Here is a 16,161-nt window from a genome sequence, read left to right as displayed (position 1 = left end):
AGTGAACCAGCATTTCAGGACCAAGCCAACACTTCAGGGTAGTCGCCTCAACTTGGAGATTTTCTGTGAAGATAAGAAAGGTGTTGGTTCTATTCTTCTGTATTTTTTCCTTCCCCCACCCTGGCTTTGCAGCTCTCGTCCATGTCTCTTACTCTGTTGAACATGTAGCCATACTATACTTCCTATTGGGGAAGTACCACATTTGAGTTTTTCTGAAGTGATGTTAGTATTTTATGCAATTGTCTGACATCTAACCGTTACATTTTCTAGCCTTTAACTGTCAGGTACCTGGGAAAGACCTGGGATTCCCTAGCCCACAGAAAGGCCCCAGGAGAGAATTTGCTTGAGAAGCTTGACGGAGTCCTCTTGGTCAGGTTCTGAGAAAGGTGGATGGTGTGTGAAGGGATGAGGACTAATGTGTTTTCCTTTCCATTTTCAATTAAAGGTACAATCCACTGAAGGTGGTGGCGTGCTGCTCCTGTGGTTCAAATGCTATCTTAGGACTCAGAAGAAAAGCGTTCAATATCCTGCTGAGCTACAGACTTCTTGAGCAAGCAATCTGATGTTTCATTTCCCCATCTCTGAAAAAGACATCTATTCACATATATTCTAGGGGTTTATTCAGGTAAATATACATAAATATTAATGTTCTTAAGAGGATTACATTTAAGATATATATATATAAGAATTTCTCAAGATGTTTCTGTATTTAATACCTTTAGCTAGGCTGTAGCCTATATTCAAACCTGAGTTTACAGTGTTTACTATATTAGGAATTTTGCTTGACTAAGAATGAAAAAATGAGTTATTACTCTGAAACTTAACAAGATACTTTTATTCCTACTTTATGGGAAAGTAGGAAGTTTAGTTCCAAGGCCAGTAGCAACCAAATATATTATTTAAAAAGGAAACAAAATACAACCTGCTGGGCATTCATTTGCTTAAAGGAGTTCTTTGTATTTACAGTTCTAGAAAAAAAATTCCTTGTAAGACATTCAGTAAATACTTTAAAGCATACAACATTCCTGCTTACTGAAGGGAGGCACTAGTGATTACTCAAAGGAAAACTGAAACAAGAAATAATAAGATATAATGGGGAAAATTCCTGCCATTGTAGTTCAAAAGGAGAGACAGTCACCCTCAAAAGATAATTAAGAACTTTGGGGGACTGAAATCACCTTCAAGGGACACTCTGGGACATTTGGTTTCTGAATTCGTGTATCTCAATTTGGTATCTGAAGTTAGGTAGTTATGAGTTTGCCCGTTTCCTTCCCTCTCCTGTTTTATTCTACTATTTCTTGAAAAATGTATCCAGTGTGATATAATTCTATTATCTGTGATTCTCTTTTATCCCCCAAATCCTCATGCTTTCCTCCTCCAAATTTGTTACTGATAGTTTCATGACTAATGAGTCACTGTGAAATCATTTCACAGAGATGTAGTCTGAAATGCTCAGAGTACTCAAGAGCAGGAGAATTATATGCATTTTATGGCATTGTAGAAAGTTTTTAAAGGATTTAAATTATTTCTTACTTCTGTCTTTACATTATCCTAATGAGAAAAAGAAAAAAAAAACCACAAACAAACAAAAAATAACCACTCTTTCCCACATTCCCTCTTTCAGTGTCTCCTCAGCAAGACTACAATTCTCCAGAATCGATTTTCCTAATAGAGTCGTCCCTGACTATGTTGGACAAATGTCATGTCCCCTGGCTCTCTCCATCTTGTAATGAAAATAGACCTATTGCCAGCTACACCTTGCTGATTGCTTCCTACCTGCTGCTAAGGATAATTTGTGCAGTGTAAATGAAGACTTCAGTAGTTGCTGTAGGAAAAAAGCTACAAGAAGGGACTGCTATTCAGCATTCACATAAAACAGCCACTAAAGAAACAGTTCTGTTTAGCTGAAAATGTGTAAAGTGTATAAAAGATCTTTAAGTTTTCACAATCTTAATTATACGAGACATCATAAATAAGTGTCTCACCCTGAAAAATGAATCACTTATGTTTGCATCTTTTCATTTGCTCAGTCCCATACCAAGAACTTTTGTGTATTTGTTTTCCTTTTTGTTCTAGCAAATACTTATCACTGGATTGTTTTTTATTGTTTGAAAGTAAGCAATAAAGGAATTTGTCATTGTTACTCTGCAGAATTTTGCGGCCATTTGGAATGCTGATTTGTTAATTGCCCCCAATATACTTTCAGATAACCTCTTTACCTCTGAAAGAATAAAGGAGACAACAGCATTACATGTGAATTACAGACAAAGGTGAGTTGAAGTGGGAGACTGAAATACTGGCAGTTCCAGACAGCAAAGCTATCTGCTGTGTACAGCTTCAGATCTGCCTTGTTTGCCCCCTCCCTGCTATGCAACAAGTCATACTGCCCTCTGTTTGTCCCATGCTATGAGAACATTATGACACGCATGTGGGAGCAAGAGCATTTATCATTTACTTTTCCCCCTTCATTGTGTGTAGATAAAGGAAAACATGATCTTTTTAGCTACTGAAGGACTGCTGCTTTATTTTACCTCCATTTTCTTGGCACAGCCTGGGAGCTAATTGGAAAGTACAGGGAGTAGAAGTGGAAGTAGTCACTAAGAAACTAACTACCACTAAGGAAATACATTGTCCTTGTATGAAGAACCAGCTGAGAAATCCTAGATGAGACATTCGGTGCATTTTCTAGACTAGCAATTCAGGTATGTTCGGATAATTACCTAACCTTTTACCTGCAGATTACACACACAGCTTTAACTTCTGTCTTCTGCAAAGACAGAAGCAAAAGAACTGCATCAATAATTAGTGTGTTTTTTATATCCTATCACTCAATCCCTTTGTTAGTCTCATGGGTTAGGGTCCTGTTCCCCCGCCCCCACATATTTTCCTTTTGTCTGTTCTGAGTAATATTTGAAGCATCTGCTAACACTAGTTTGAAATACTTTCTGCAGTTTGACAGCTAGTATTTCATCTTGATCGTCTCTAATTGTCCTTCCAAATTTGTCTCTTTTCACACTTCTTCCCAGCCTCCTCAACAAATTGTTTAGACATTGTAAAATGCTGGTCCTTCTTCCAAGTGATATTGCTCTTTAACACGCCCAGGCACTCTCTCTCCTTCGATTGCTTTGGCTCTTTTCACCTCTAAAGACATAATAATCTAATTCATAATGCTTTTTCTGAGGCTCCAAAAAAAGACCCCTTTACGTATACTACTGACCAAACTGTAAACCTTTTATTCACCTGAGTGCTTGGGCAACAGCAGCAGCTCACCAAAATGAAAACAGATCCACAAGTCGGTCTGAAGTGCCCAAAGCCTTAAAACATACAACTGCAGTCCACAGGAAGAGAAATGAAGCAAATGCTCTGGGTTATAATCACCGAAGGTTTTACTGAGCTCCCAGAGGACCTGAAAGGTCCTGAAAGATCTGAAAGGCCCTAGCCTGCTTTGGGAATCAATAGACTTCCTCTCTTTTCAGGCTTCAGCGCGCTCAGCCAATAACACTGAAAGACTTGTAAGACAATAAGACTCTTAGCTCCATCCTTCATCCATACTGCAGTGAGCCAAGCTGTGTTTGCAGGTTTTTCCAGTTAACTCTTGACTTTTCAACGTGCCAGAATTCATCAAAAGTTACTGAAGGATTTTGTTTTATCAAAATGAGGTAACTTTTTACATTTGTTGTTCAGTGTTTGCTGAGTTCTGGGAGGGGAACAAAGAACAGTTTGATTTGTTTCGTGTCTCTTCCAATGAGCAGTGCCCGGGAAGGTCATCACTCCCGAAGCCGAGCTGTCAGCAGCATCGCTCCTGGCCTGAATGGTGGAGTGGTTTACCATTGTTTTTTAAGGTTCTTTTGAGGTTCCCATGGTCCAGAAGGCTTGGAGTGTCATTTCAGTGCACTGGATGTCATTTCTGTTCAGCTGTAATCAGCTGGGAAGCTCTGGACCCCAGCAGAGATGGATTGTGCTTCTATTCAAAGCCATCTTTACTAGTAACAAGATAGTTGTTTATCTGCTGCTGGTGGAATGAAACCAGCCCCTACACTTCAAAGCATTTGTTGTTTTTCTTTTGGATTTACAGCAGTTTTTATCTATCTCTTGAAGATGATGTTAGGAAGACTTTTAAAAAAAGTAATAATAACAATAATGATAATAATAATGAAACTAAGCCAGTGAGTTTTGCATGCATTGAGAGAAAAAGGACAGCAGCTGTCACTGCTGTTAAGAATAATTTGTATACTGTCTGATTTATTCTTCTGGGGTTATAAATGTTGACAAGTTAACATCAGGGCAAAGGTAGATCAGGCTGTCAAGTTTCTATTTTCTGCTTCTTGCTCTTCCACAAAGTCCTACAGAGATTGATTGATTTGATTTTAAAGAGTTCGGTTACATCACGGTGACACAGTCTTCAATATGAATTTAAAGAGTAAAATTGTTTGTTTAACTTGTTTTCATGTTGACAGGATCTTTGCACTCCAGGCAATCACTTTGTTTTTCTTACAGCTTTGCTCTTTAGCCACCCAAATGTGGAATGTCACTCAACCTTGTCATAGGTTTTTCTTGATGTTCCCTATTAGTCCCTACCACGCTTTTCAGCAATCTAACAAATGTGGATACCCTTTTGTCATTCAGTTGCTCTGGTGGTTTGCCATTTTAAGCTTTCTCTACTGATGCTATGTTAAGGGAATTTCTTAGTGGACATCAACTTTACTCTGTAAGATATCAGCTAAGCCTTTGAGAGAAGTTACCACTAGTATGATCATTTAATTAAATTACTGTAGGCATCCAAAATGAAAATTACACATTTGAACTGTCACCCACAGTTTAATTTTGACTTAGCTCCAAACTTTTTGAGGGAATGAAGAAGTGATAATCCCATTTGGGGTCTCACTGAGCTTGAGCTCTTTCTGAAAATGAGATTTAAATGTTTTCAGAATAAAATTTAGGTAATCATCCAAAATTCTGAGCTTCTTTTCACACTGAACTGTCCCATTGAACCTTTCCAATCTCATCTCTTGCACATGCATTTTTAATCTCTGTTTTACTTCATCTTCTATACTCATTTTAGTATGGCATTCAAATTCATATGTGCATCAGCTGTTATTTTTATATATACAGAGAACTGAGATGAAATGATCAAAAGGAATGCACAAATAAAAGGATATAATCCAGCACTGAAGACATCAGAAACCAAAAGGTTTCAGGCAAATTATGTATGATACAGGAAGGCTCTGGCATGATGTGCTGACCTAGATTAGATTTCTGAAAAAAAGTCAAGGTAAAGTTGTATGGAAGAAAAATTATAGGGTTACTTAGAAAGGGAGATTTTAAGCAAGTACTGCTGGGTTTTTTTCTTGAACTTAATGGATCCTCATGTGTAAAAGCTTGAAAATGGATTGTGAAGTTATCACAACTAAAAAAGCATAAAATCTGTTGTGTATACATAGGCCCTTAGTCATGAAATTATTTAGCTGTGTTTAAATCTCAATGATGTGAGTGAGTTTTAGCATGTACTTAAGCATTAAAGTAGTGTAGACTGGTTAGTAGTAGAAATGCAGAGTTCATCATTGTCTTTTCTCAGAAATGGACCTTAAAAGGCTAGGCTCTTTCAAAACTACATAGTTGGAAAGAAATTTTCATCCTAGCAAAGTTCTACTCTTTGCAGCTGCATTTTTGCTGATTCTCTGAAGTCAGAGTTAATTGATAGACAATTTGGCCTGTGGACTTTAAATAACATACTGAAAATCTCTGTTTTGGGGAGAGGCGGGTTTAAAGTTAATTATTCCCCAAAATGACGTTTTCAAACTGAGTAGTAGAGCTGGCAAAAATATTGCCATTGAATAAGACTTTATTTCTGGGGATTTTTTTTTTTTTTTTTTTGTCTGGTGTCTGAAACACTGAAAGTTAAAGTCCTTTTCCTGGGATAGGACACAGTTCTTGGCCATAATGAAATACAAGCCACTGATCAGTTTATCCTTTTTATTTTGGCTACCTTGAGTGTCTCTAGTTCACTTTTCAAAGACAGATTAGAAATCTGGGTTGAGTAGGCACAATTCCAAAATAGGAATAGCTAATTATAAGATTCTGGTTTTGATCCCAGACTTTTGAGGCTTTTTAGCATTTCTGATCTGTAGTTTTGTCTTTGAGTGTAAACAGCTTTTTATCCTTCAGGTCTGTGACTCTCTCTTCTCTACTTTTAACCAGACTCCCTCTGAGCTGGAAGGCAGGTTTCATTGAACACCTGAGACCCTCCACTCCGGCCTTCTAGTTAACTAAATGATCTTTTAATGGTTTTTCCCAATAGTGTCAGCATTTATCTCTGACAGCTTGCATTTTTGCCCATTTCTTTTGTTTTTCTGAGTTTTTTAAAAATAGTTTAATAGTATCATGAACCAGATTAGAATCTCTTTTCTTCATGCATTTGCCTCTTATGGTAAATTATTTCCATGTTTCTCAGTAACAGCTGCTTCTTGCTTCAAGGCAAGATTCAATTTCTATGGCAAATACCACAGCTTCCTGGAATGTTTTTTGCTATTTTTTTTTTCTACTGAGCTTAAACTGGAAATCCACATCAGTTGTTAGATATGCCCTGAAAATAAATCTCTGTAGATTTTCTTCTAGTTCATCTGAGGTTCCCTCTTTTTCCCCTCAACTCTCTGATCAGAAGGGAATAAATTCTGCAACACGCATAGATATAGGCTTTCTCTGGGTTGCTAAAACCATAGATTCTTTGAATTTCTGTCATTTATTTGCCCTATGAAGTTATACTGATGTTTCATTTCCTTTAAAATTAAGTGGAAATTTACAAATAGATGTTTCATGTGGCTGTCTTAAATGAAGGGCAGTGGTTAAACCTACACGTGTCAAGATGCTTTAACAGAAGTTAAATATTAATTATCTAGTCTCTGATTTAGTCTGGTGATGACATAGCCCTAAATTTAAAAGATGCACCTATTGAAATATGTATGGACCTACTGAAATATGCTTAGTGTTGTAGCACAAAATGGGAACAATTAATTAAATAATTCACATGTCAGAAGTTTAGAGGTAACAGTTATCTATCATACTTATATATTGTAATTTTGTTCAAATTATGAATGACAAGGCATAAATGTTAACTCCTGCAGGAATGGTATACTATTATTTTCTAATTCTTTTTCTTTTTTTTGTTGTCTATATATAGATAGATATTTTATCTATACATTGGAAAACATGTATATTAACTTTTGGTTATTGACTGAATGATTGCATTAAATTACAACTTTTAAAAGTGAGGATTTGTTGTAAAATAACTAGCTGGTTGGTTTTACTTCTATTCACAGCAGGGGGAAAAACACCCAATAGCATTATTGATAGTTTCCAAAGAAGTCAATAGTATTGTTTTCAAATTCAATAAGCTATATTTTATTTGCGCACCCATTTCTGAAAATAGGTGGAAAGTCCGATGCTTGTCCACAGCAGTTTTGATTTCAGTATTTATTAAAAAGTAGCAATTCTAAGTTGATAATATGTTCTGAGTGTGTTTACCAACAGAAGTCATGTAAACAACTTAAGAACATGAGTTTTACATTTCATATTTGGACATCCTCAAATTTTTATAGTTTAGATAACATATCTAAATATCCGTAGTGCAGATAATACAAGGCCTGACCTGTAAGCTCTCATTTCCCGATAAGCCTAGGTTTTCCAAGTCAGGTCCATGTTTGGTAGAAAAATGAACATTTTGTTTTTCTTGTTTGCATTCATTTGCATCATATTTGCAATTTGTAATTAATTTTGCAGTCTATTTTTTCCTGAAGTACTTCTCAGTTTATTATTATTATTATTATTTAATATAGCCTGTGGAACACTGAACACTGATTAAGTGTTGTATGCTTTCTGTTATCTCTGAAGCATAACCGATGAAGTATTGTGAATTTGGCACTGTGTAATGCAGCATTTTGCTTGCTGTGCAGCACTAACAAACAACACATCAGTAGTCATGCCTGTCTCTCATTTAAATGCAACCTCAGAGTCACACTGCATGTTACAAATATCTGGGAGCTGTGTGATTAGTTAACATCTTGTGCATAACCCTTAAAATTATAGCAAGTTCTCAGGAGATAATTAGCTTTCTGGATACCTCTAGTGAAATGAACTATGGCTTAGCAGTGGTAGGTACTGTGTGTTCTAAGACTCCAAGGAATGGTGGTATGAAAATGCCTTTAAAAAACAGCTTGAGTGCCTTCTACATTAAAAATAAATAAATAAATGAGAGGGAGAGAAAGAAGTCCTTATTTATTTATTCCTTGTTATTAGGATTGCCTTTTCTTTTTATTTTCTAATTTTATATTCTTTCCTCTTTTGGCAGCTCTTCTGGTGTAATAAACGGTGTTCAGTAGGCACCAGCCTCCCTTACTGAAGTCTGCTCACCTCTGCCCCAGAGTTCATGTCTCATATGCTATGTGTGAGTAAATAGACAAAATACATCACAACTGAATAATCAGGAGGATATGATATGGTATTTTTCCTTATTAAATGCTTGAGACTTCAGTTCTTTGTATAGATTTAGGGAAAGCAATATTTTCCAAACATTTTCCAAATGTTTTTTGTTTCATGAAATAATTTCCCAGCCATATCCATATGCAACATTTTAAAGCTTTTGATCCTCCTTTGAAAAGGCTATTCTAAGCCTTCAGTGTTCACAACATTCTCTTCTAGCACTGGAAGTATCTGTGTAATAACCTCAAAATTAAAATGTTTTGGAAGCTTCTAAATATAAGTCATAGCTGCAGCTGTCAGGAAACAGCATTTTGAGAAAATTGAACTTTTTAAAGGAAAGTATCAATTTTTATTAAATTTGCTTGAAAGGTATTTTCTAATTTGAAACAAAGCATTTCAGTAGGCTCACAGCATTCTCTACCTTTATATTGGAGTATAATGTTGCTGTTTGTTTCAAAATTATTTTTCATTTTGAGGTTCACTATGATATAATCCATACTTGAGAGCTGAAGTCTTTTTGAAACATTTCCATATTATTTCTATTGGCCTTTAAATGCTTTTCTCCCAAAAAAGTGTTTTGTAAGAAACTTCAAATTTTATTTTCATTCTATTTGGTCAATTTTTTTCTGAAAGGCCATAATTTTCTACTATGAAATTCCAGACTCAATCAATTCTCTTAATAATTTTTCTGAAACGTGAACAGTTGATCTAGCTGCATGGATTGTGCAAAGATGTAAGCCTGCACATATCTTTAACCATATTGATTAAACTGAAAAGCTCCCACCAATTCAGTGGATTTTTGTCCAGTTGTCTGTTCCAATAGTCATATTACCCATCTGATTTGGTCTTCAAACTTTAGCTTTATAAGCCATCATCCCTCAAAAGGAAGAAGGCTTGATTAGGTTTCTGAAGGGTGTTAGTGATGAAAAAAGCAGGCATGTAGACAGGTCCAAAAAGCACCAAAAGCTCAAGATATACCATGGAAGAAGGCCTGAAGACACGGTCTGTGAGTAATGAAGGGAAGGGAGAAATGACACATAATCAACTTCTTACCTAGAGAGAGAATAATAAACAATACTCCAGTGAATAGTCTACTTTTCTGAAACAAGCAAACAGAAAGGAGTTGCTTATTAATATCCAGATGTTTGACTGAGGATCCTACAGGCATTCCAGGGATCACGCTGTTGTAGCAGTTGTTTTTCCCAAGGAATACAGCTTTTCAAAGTTTCCCCTTCTCTATTAATAAATAAAGCAAGTTACTGAAATATCTTGAGAAGCAGAAGACTGAGGATTTGGGCCACTATTTTGCCTTTTTGCCCACTGGTGGCATCTAGTATGGTGTGAAGCCAAATGTGCCTCCTGATGGCAGAATCTCTGGTTAGGCAGCCAGGCTCCTTCCCCAGGGTACAGGGGAAGTCAGAGACCTCAGAAAGTGAAATAAAATGTATTATCTGTGAGGCTACCTGCAGCTGCAGAATTAATGAATGGACAGGACAAGTCTCCAAGCTTTACAAAGCTTCAGGAGAGCACGTCTGCTGTATTCTTCTGAGGCTCAAAATTCTTTCTTATAGATAAGGTAAAGCTTATTTTGAGGTACCTGATATGTGCTTCCTTATGCCTGTTAAAATGCAACAAGAGGGTGAAAAGCAGCATTGCCCTGTGTGTATGTAATTCTCAGGTGAATAGTTGCTAACTGAATTGTGAGCAGGAGACCTGCCTGAGGACTTCGAAGATCACCTCACCCAGGTCCTAGATTGGAACTCCAACTACTGTCTTCTTCAGAGCACTTTCAAGTGCTCCTCATAAAGCTCAAATGCGGTGCAGAAGACAATTGAAGATTTGCTGAGCATGGGAAGAAGAGGGGGTTTAACTCTGTAGGTGAGCACTGGCTTGTGAAGGGGAAGATCTGGTGTCAAGCCTTTTCCCTCAAGACTGTTTCTGTGTTCTGTAGGTGAGTGAGATAATTCTGTTAATAGCAACTGAAATCCAGAAGTCTTTCTCTGTCACTGCCACTCCCTTTCTGCATTCCTGTAGCCTACACAAGTAATATATTCATCTGGTTATGTTACAAAAAAAGCCTTTCTGTTTACCCCTACTTTGAATTACATTGAACCAGCTAGCACGTGTTAGACTTCTTAAATCATTCCCCATAGCACTTAGGAACTTTTAATTTAAAGAATTAAAAATAAATAAATAAACAAACATTAATAAATAAATAAACCACAAGCAGTAATACAGGAGGAGACAGAATAGTTTCATGGTCTTCAGGACTGAATGGAACCTTCCAGCTTAATAGTTTTGCACTGAAGCAGGTAAATTCTACATAAATCCCGTTTTTAATATTTGAATATCTACTGGCTCTGAACCTGAGGGTCAGATATCTAAAGTTTTCTGATTCTTGTCAAAAATCAATGGGTTGGCCACCTCTTTTTTTTAGAAATGCAAACATTTGCCTCTTGTGCCTTACATCCTTGTGTGTGATATAGGAATAAAGGAATGTCGTCTTTTTAGAGAGCTGGAGTTCGTTAACTTTGGTAATGGAAGGTACCTAAAATCATTTTACTGATATTCTTCACACAGGTCAGTAAGCAGGTGCTAAGTGCCAAAATAATTCTCTACTCTTCAAGCTGGAGCTGACTTGCTAAGCTGAAGGACACACTCTCTAGTCCATTACTCTGTCCTCCATATTTTACATTTTTGTCAATAAAAAATAATGTACAGCCAGAGTGTGAAATTTTCTTCTGTATGAAGGACCAACAAATGGCCCACGCCTCACCAGCCTTCCAGAAGAGAATGACATCTCAACAGACCAGTCAGTGTTAATGGTTAAAAAATGAGACATTCAGAGCGTATGTGTCAAATATGTAGGGTCAAATTCTTGACTCTGACTGGCAGTCTTGCCTGGCTGAAGAGGGCACATAGGGCAGAAAGCTGCCTTTGGCTGAGGCAGCCGAAGATAAATTCACCTTGGAGAGATGGCAGAGTTGATAAAAAGGTTGTTTACTCAGCCTAAAGAACCTTCCACCAAGACATTGAGATATTGTGATTTTTTTTTTTTTTTACCTTCAAGGTATCCTCCTCTATGTAGCATGCATTCAAATTGTCTTTAATACAAGTTAAGGTATTCAGTGCCTTGACCGTAAAATAGGTTCCAATGTTTCACTATATAAACCAGACACACACAAGCCTAGTTTGCGTTCCCATGGAGTGCTCCACAATATATGGTTACTCAGAAATTATTTTTTCAAACAGTTGCCTAATTTGTAAGTAAGATGGTCACAAAATAGTATAGTTTTTCAGTTCTCCTCTTCATTACTTAAGGTCAAATTTTTGACCCTTTCCAGTGAGAGGGAAGCAGAAAAAGTCTTCCACTTTTATAGGACAGTTCTGGCTAAAACCAGACAAGTAAAGCTCATTCATATAATTCCTTCCATCCTAATTCTTAAGGTGCAGGAGAAGAAAAGTAATCAGTAAAAGCAGCTTGATACAGATGTTCTACCTTAATACTCAGAGTGTCCTAAAGATCCCTTAGGCAGCTGTTACAGTTTATAGCTTAGTTTCCTTGTTGCTTGAACTGGATTTTTGGTTAGAAAATGGAGTCAGCTGGTGGTTAAGTTTCATGGGTTTGCTTGTGTGAAATGCCATGTAAGTAGATTTTCTCAGAGATTTTAAAATAGTTGGCCCTTTTTCATCTTAAGTTTACTTAAATTCTGTAGTAGGTGTTAGGCATAATTTGCACACAGGTGAGTCAGGTCTCTAACTTATGTTAAAAAAAAAAAGTGAGTAGTAGATTCACAGATTAGCAATACCACCATGCTTTAACCTGGATCTTGATGGAGTTTCTCTGGAATAGTAATGCCTGCAACAGGGTGTCCTGTCTTGCAGCAAAAATAGTAGTGTCCCTTGTAGTCTAACCTGGTCACCAACTGCTCTTCCTGAATAGCACTTCTGCTGTTGCAATGGAGATGTTGTTTTGGCCACTTGTGGAGGAGATGATTCACTGCAAAATGCCATTTGTGGCTAATGATCACCTGCAGTGTTGCAGGGTTTTCACAAAGGTAAAGCAAAGAGAAAAGAGCCACTGCTGAATTAAAATCCAATTTTTGCTCTTAAATCTGTAGTTCTATTGTTTGGTTTTTGTTAAACGATCTAACAGTTCAAAAAAGTCACAATTAGTTCAACTTGCTGGAGGAGTTTTTTAATGGAATGCCTTGAGTTTTTTAACTGATCTTCCACTTGCAGATCTCAGCTGTTTGAGAATTGGGCCCTAAGTTGTCTTTTCACAATGATTTTGTTTTTGTACATTAATGATCTAAGTGATTTATTATTCAGTTCTTCCACTGCTGCTTTATTTCTGTTGATCTTTGTTTTTCTGCTTAATTTCTATAAATTACGGTACAGTTTCCCATAAGGTATAATTAAGCAGAATTGCTAAAGTTTTAATTATTGTGTATTATAGATGTTGAAAGCAACATTAGTACTTAGCTTTTAAAAATGTGATAGTATATTTATAAGAGAGCATTTATAAACACATTTACATATAGTTAAGATGAAAAAGGTATTTGAATTGTAGTCATTAGCATTTCTTCAAACATATGGCATACCAGCAGAGTCCATGGGCCATGCCTTCATTAACTGAACACTGTTTCATCAGTATCTCAGCTTCCTGCTGTGCCACCCTGTGGCGTACCCTTCTGTCCCTGAGGTTTCAGTGACAAGGGACAATATGTCCCGAAGGTGAAAATCTGGGAAATAACTCAGATTAGCCCTTAGAGGAGTTCTTATGATTATTTAATCATACTTAGGAAAAAAATACACTGAACCACAAAAGAAAAACATTAAAAATCCTACCAGCCTACTACTTTCCATGTTGCAGGATATGATGGTCTCTTCAGTGTACCGTCAACGTAACGACAGTGGAACATGACAGCTTTATACTGCCCATTATAAGGCCAGCCTGTTTCAAATTTGTTCGTATAATGGGCAAAGCCTACATTGGTACTAATAGGTATCATGGGTCAATTATCATTCATTGGCGATAATGCTCAGGTGATGGATCAAGACTTAACTTCTCTTAACCATGGCACATGCAGCCATTTAATTTTATTTCCTAATAAAAAATGGAAAAGGAATAAAAATATTCATATAAATGTCATGGTCATATTTTATTTGTGCATTTCTTAGGTATATAAAGATAGGTTAATAAGACAGGCAAAGACATTTGTTTTAAGTCATTAAGTTCTCTCATACTCTACCTGTTATATGATATTCTTTTCTAAAAAACCCATATATTTTGAAAAACTCTTAGTAGATATTTAAAAACAACTTATATATTTTGTTTGACATAATGACACTTTTGAAAGTAAGGTTAGGGTTTTTTGTGGGGGGTGGGTTGGGAGAGTTGGTCTTTCTGGCTTTTAAGATGCATCTTTTCAGTATCTCCCAGACTCGCGTTTCCTTCTCATTGTGATGGAGAGTAGGAAAAAGCATTGAAGTGGAAAATAATTGTCAAAAGTATTTGCTCAGTTTGTTATGGATATTGGTCTGCTTTCTTGCATTTATGTCTATTTTCTTCAAGAAGAGTTAGATCTTTATGGATGTTAATGAATGCCCTCTGTCTTTGGAATCCAGTTAGTAAAGCCTGTTCTTGGATTAAAAGGGGACAAATATGAAGCAGACTCGACATATTTAAACTCTAATTATAAAATCAGCTGTTGCAGGAATCCTTTTTTCTGATATTAAAACACATATGCTATAATCTGTCCTTTTATTCTACCTATAGAAAAAGCTGCTCTTCAACATGCATTTAGGTGGAGGAATATACAATCTATTACAGTTTAGCCTAGTGCAGATGGAGAAAATGTAGATTTATAAAGCAAGCTTTAATTTATATCATTACAAGTATCTGATACAATTTATATATTTTATATACTTTTTCACAGTTTTTGTCAGGCCTACATTTAATTATGACAGAAAGTTTAGAAACATTTTGGTAGGCAGTCAAAGTAAAAGTGTTTAAATTGGCATCAGTCAATTTTTACCTTCACTTTTTTTATATGGGAGGAATCTGAAAATCTCTTGCTATGGTATCCACCATTAATCAATGGCACAATGGAAAGCTCTCATTAACTTTAACCCTCCGACCCTGACATTAGTCTACTCATCACAGCAATCATTAGCAAAATGAAAAACAATCAACCAGGGTATCTACATTCTAATAATATTAATGCTTTCACTCTATTACACACAAATGTCAAATGTGACAAAAATCACTGAACTTCAAATATATACATAACAGATTTTGATATATATAAAGCACCAGTTTTTGTTATTCTCACTCAACAGCAAAATTAAAGATACAGTGCCAAGGGGGCCCTTAACATTTGCAATCTGTAGCATTTCCAATGTATTTTCAACAATATTGTAAATATTTATGGAGTTTTATAAAGACTCTATGCTTCCTTCTGTTTGTGATGCATCAACAAGACGCAGTAGGATATCATAGGCAGATATTTACTTCTGGGAATTCCCTTTTGGACTCTTTTTGGTTGAAAACCGCTTCATGACATACAGTACTGCAAATCCCCAGAAATGTACCATGCTATTATTGCCAGCTGAGTTCTTCCAAGTAAAGATGACATCAGCCATCTGTCATGTTATACTAATCCTAGGAAAGAAAGCCAACTGAAGAGAAAATAAATACCTTTCATATCTATTAGCCAAATATTTGTATTAAAAAATGAAATAATTAAAATCTGGTTGGAGAAGCTAGTTACTGTAAGTGAATAGTCCTTTCTGAGTAAACTACATACCCAAAATGTATTTGTCTTTTTACCTACTTAAAGTGAATTATATCATGAACATATGTTTGAAATGCTGGTCTCTTGCTACATATTGGTAGATAAGGAAATATGCCTCCAAGTAGTGATTTTCCTCCGGACCTGCTAGCTGAGATCTGCCAGGTATCACGTAGCTGTGTGAATGTTCTGTACTCCTCTGCTGAGGTAAATGGAAGTTTCCCAGGATCTAGCAGAGAAGAAATTACACTCTCCATCACAAGCAATGCTGCCAATCAATAAGGAGAGTGTCTAAATTAACACTAACATCATAATAAAATGTTTAAAAAGCCTAAACTGCATCAAGTACCTGCTTCCTCACAGAGTGGGAGTCGTGTCAATGAGGAAGCCCTTAGGATAAGCTGTATCACTAATTTACGTGGAGACTAATTCTGTGGGCTTATGCCTTATTTCTTTGTCATGGGCAGTTACTCAATAGCACATACCCAAAGTTTAAACTATTGTGGTGCTCATGAGATCTCATAACAATATAATTAAGTTAGAACAATAGGAACAATAAATCTCAAGAAATAAAAAAAATGAAGAGCTGAAGAGCCAGCTAGCCCATTCCCTGATAAGAGTACAGTATGGTACTGTCATAGAAAGTGATCCTAAAGCACATCTATGATTAGTTTAGTGGTATAGGCATTAATACTTTTAGCTCTGTAAAAGTTCTTTTACAGTTGTAGAAGCAGCAGCACAGAACTAAGCATTCACACATAGAACTACAAAAATAAATAAATATAATATGTCCCATCTTCCCACACTCTCTCATTTGTTTTTTTGCCTGTTTTTAGCACCTAACATTGTGAAGGAACAGGCTTTCCTTTTAAACCAAAAATGCATTTTG

The 16,161-nt window shown here is 36.3% G+C and overlaps 1 long non-coding RNA gene across 1 annotated transcript in view; it reads left to right on the top strand.

Annotated features, from left to right (window-relative positions):
• Nucleotides 1-16,161, top strand: part of LOC148057633 (uncharacterized) — a 366,117-nt gene that overhangs the window by 304,328 nt on the left and 45,628 nt on the right. The window contains exons 16-19 of the long non-coding RNA XR_015708086.1: nt 446-625; nt 2,207-2,270; nt 8,345-8,440; nt 10,154-10,426. This is a non-coding gene — a long non-coding RNA (uncharacterized LOC148057633). The remainder of the gene's footprint in view (nt 1-445; nt 626-2,206; nt 2,271-8,344; nt 8,441-10,153; nt 10,427-16,161) is intronic.

The sequence above is a fragment of the Nipponia nippon genome, unplaced genomic scaffold (genome assembly GCF_047370975.1).
Source record: "Nipponia nippon isolate SJK-2023a ecotype South Korea unplaced genomic scaffold, ASM4737097v1 scaffold_1, whole genome shotgun sequence".
NCBI lineage: Eukaryota > Metazoa > Chordata > Aves > Pelecaniformes > Threskiornithidae > Nipponia > Nipponia nippon.
This window is presented reverse-complemented; position numbering and strand designations above follow the sequence as displayed.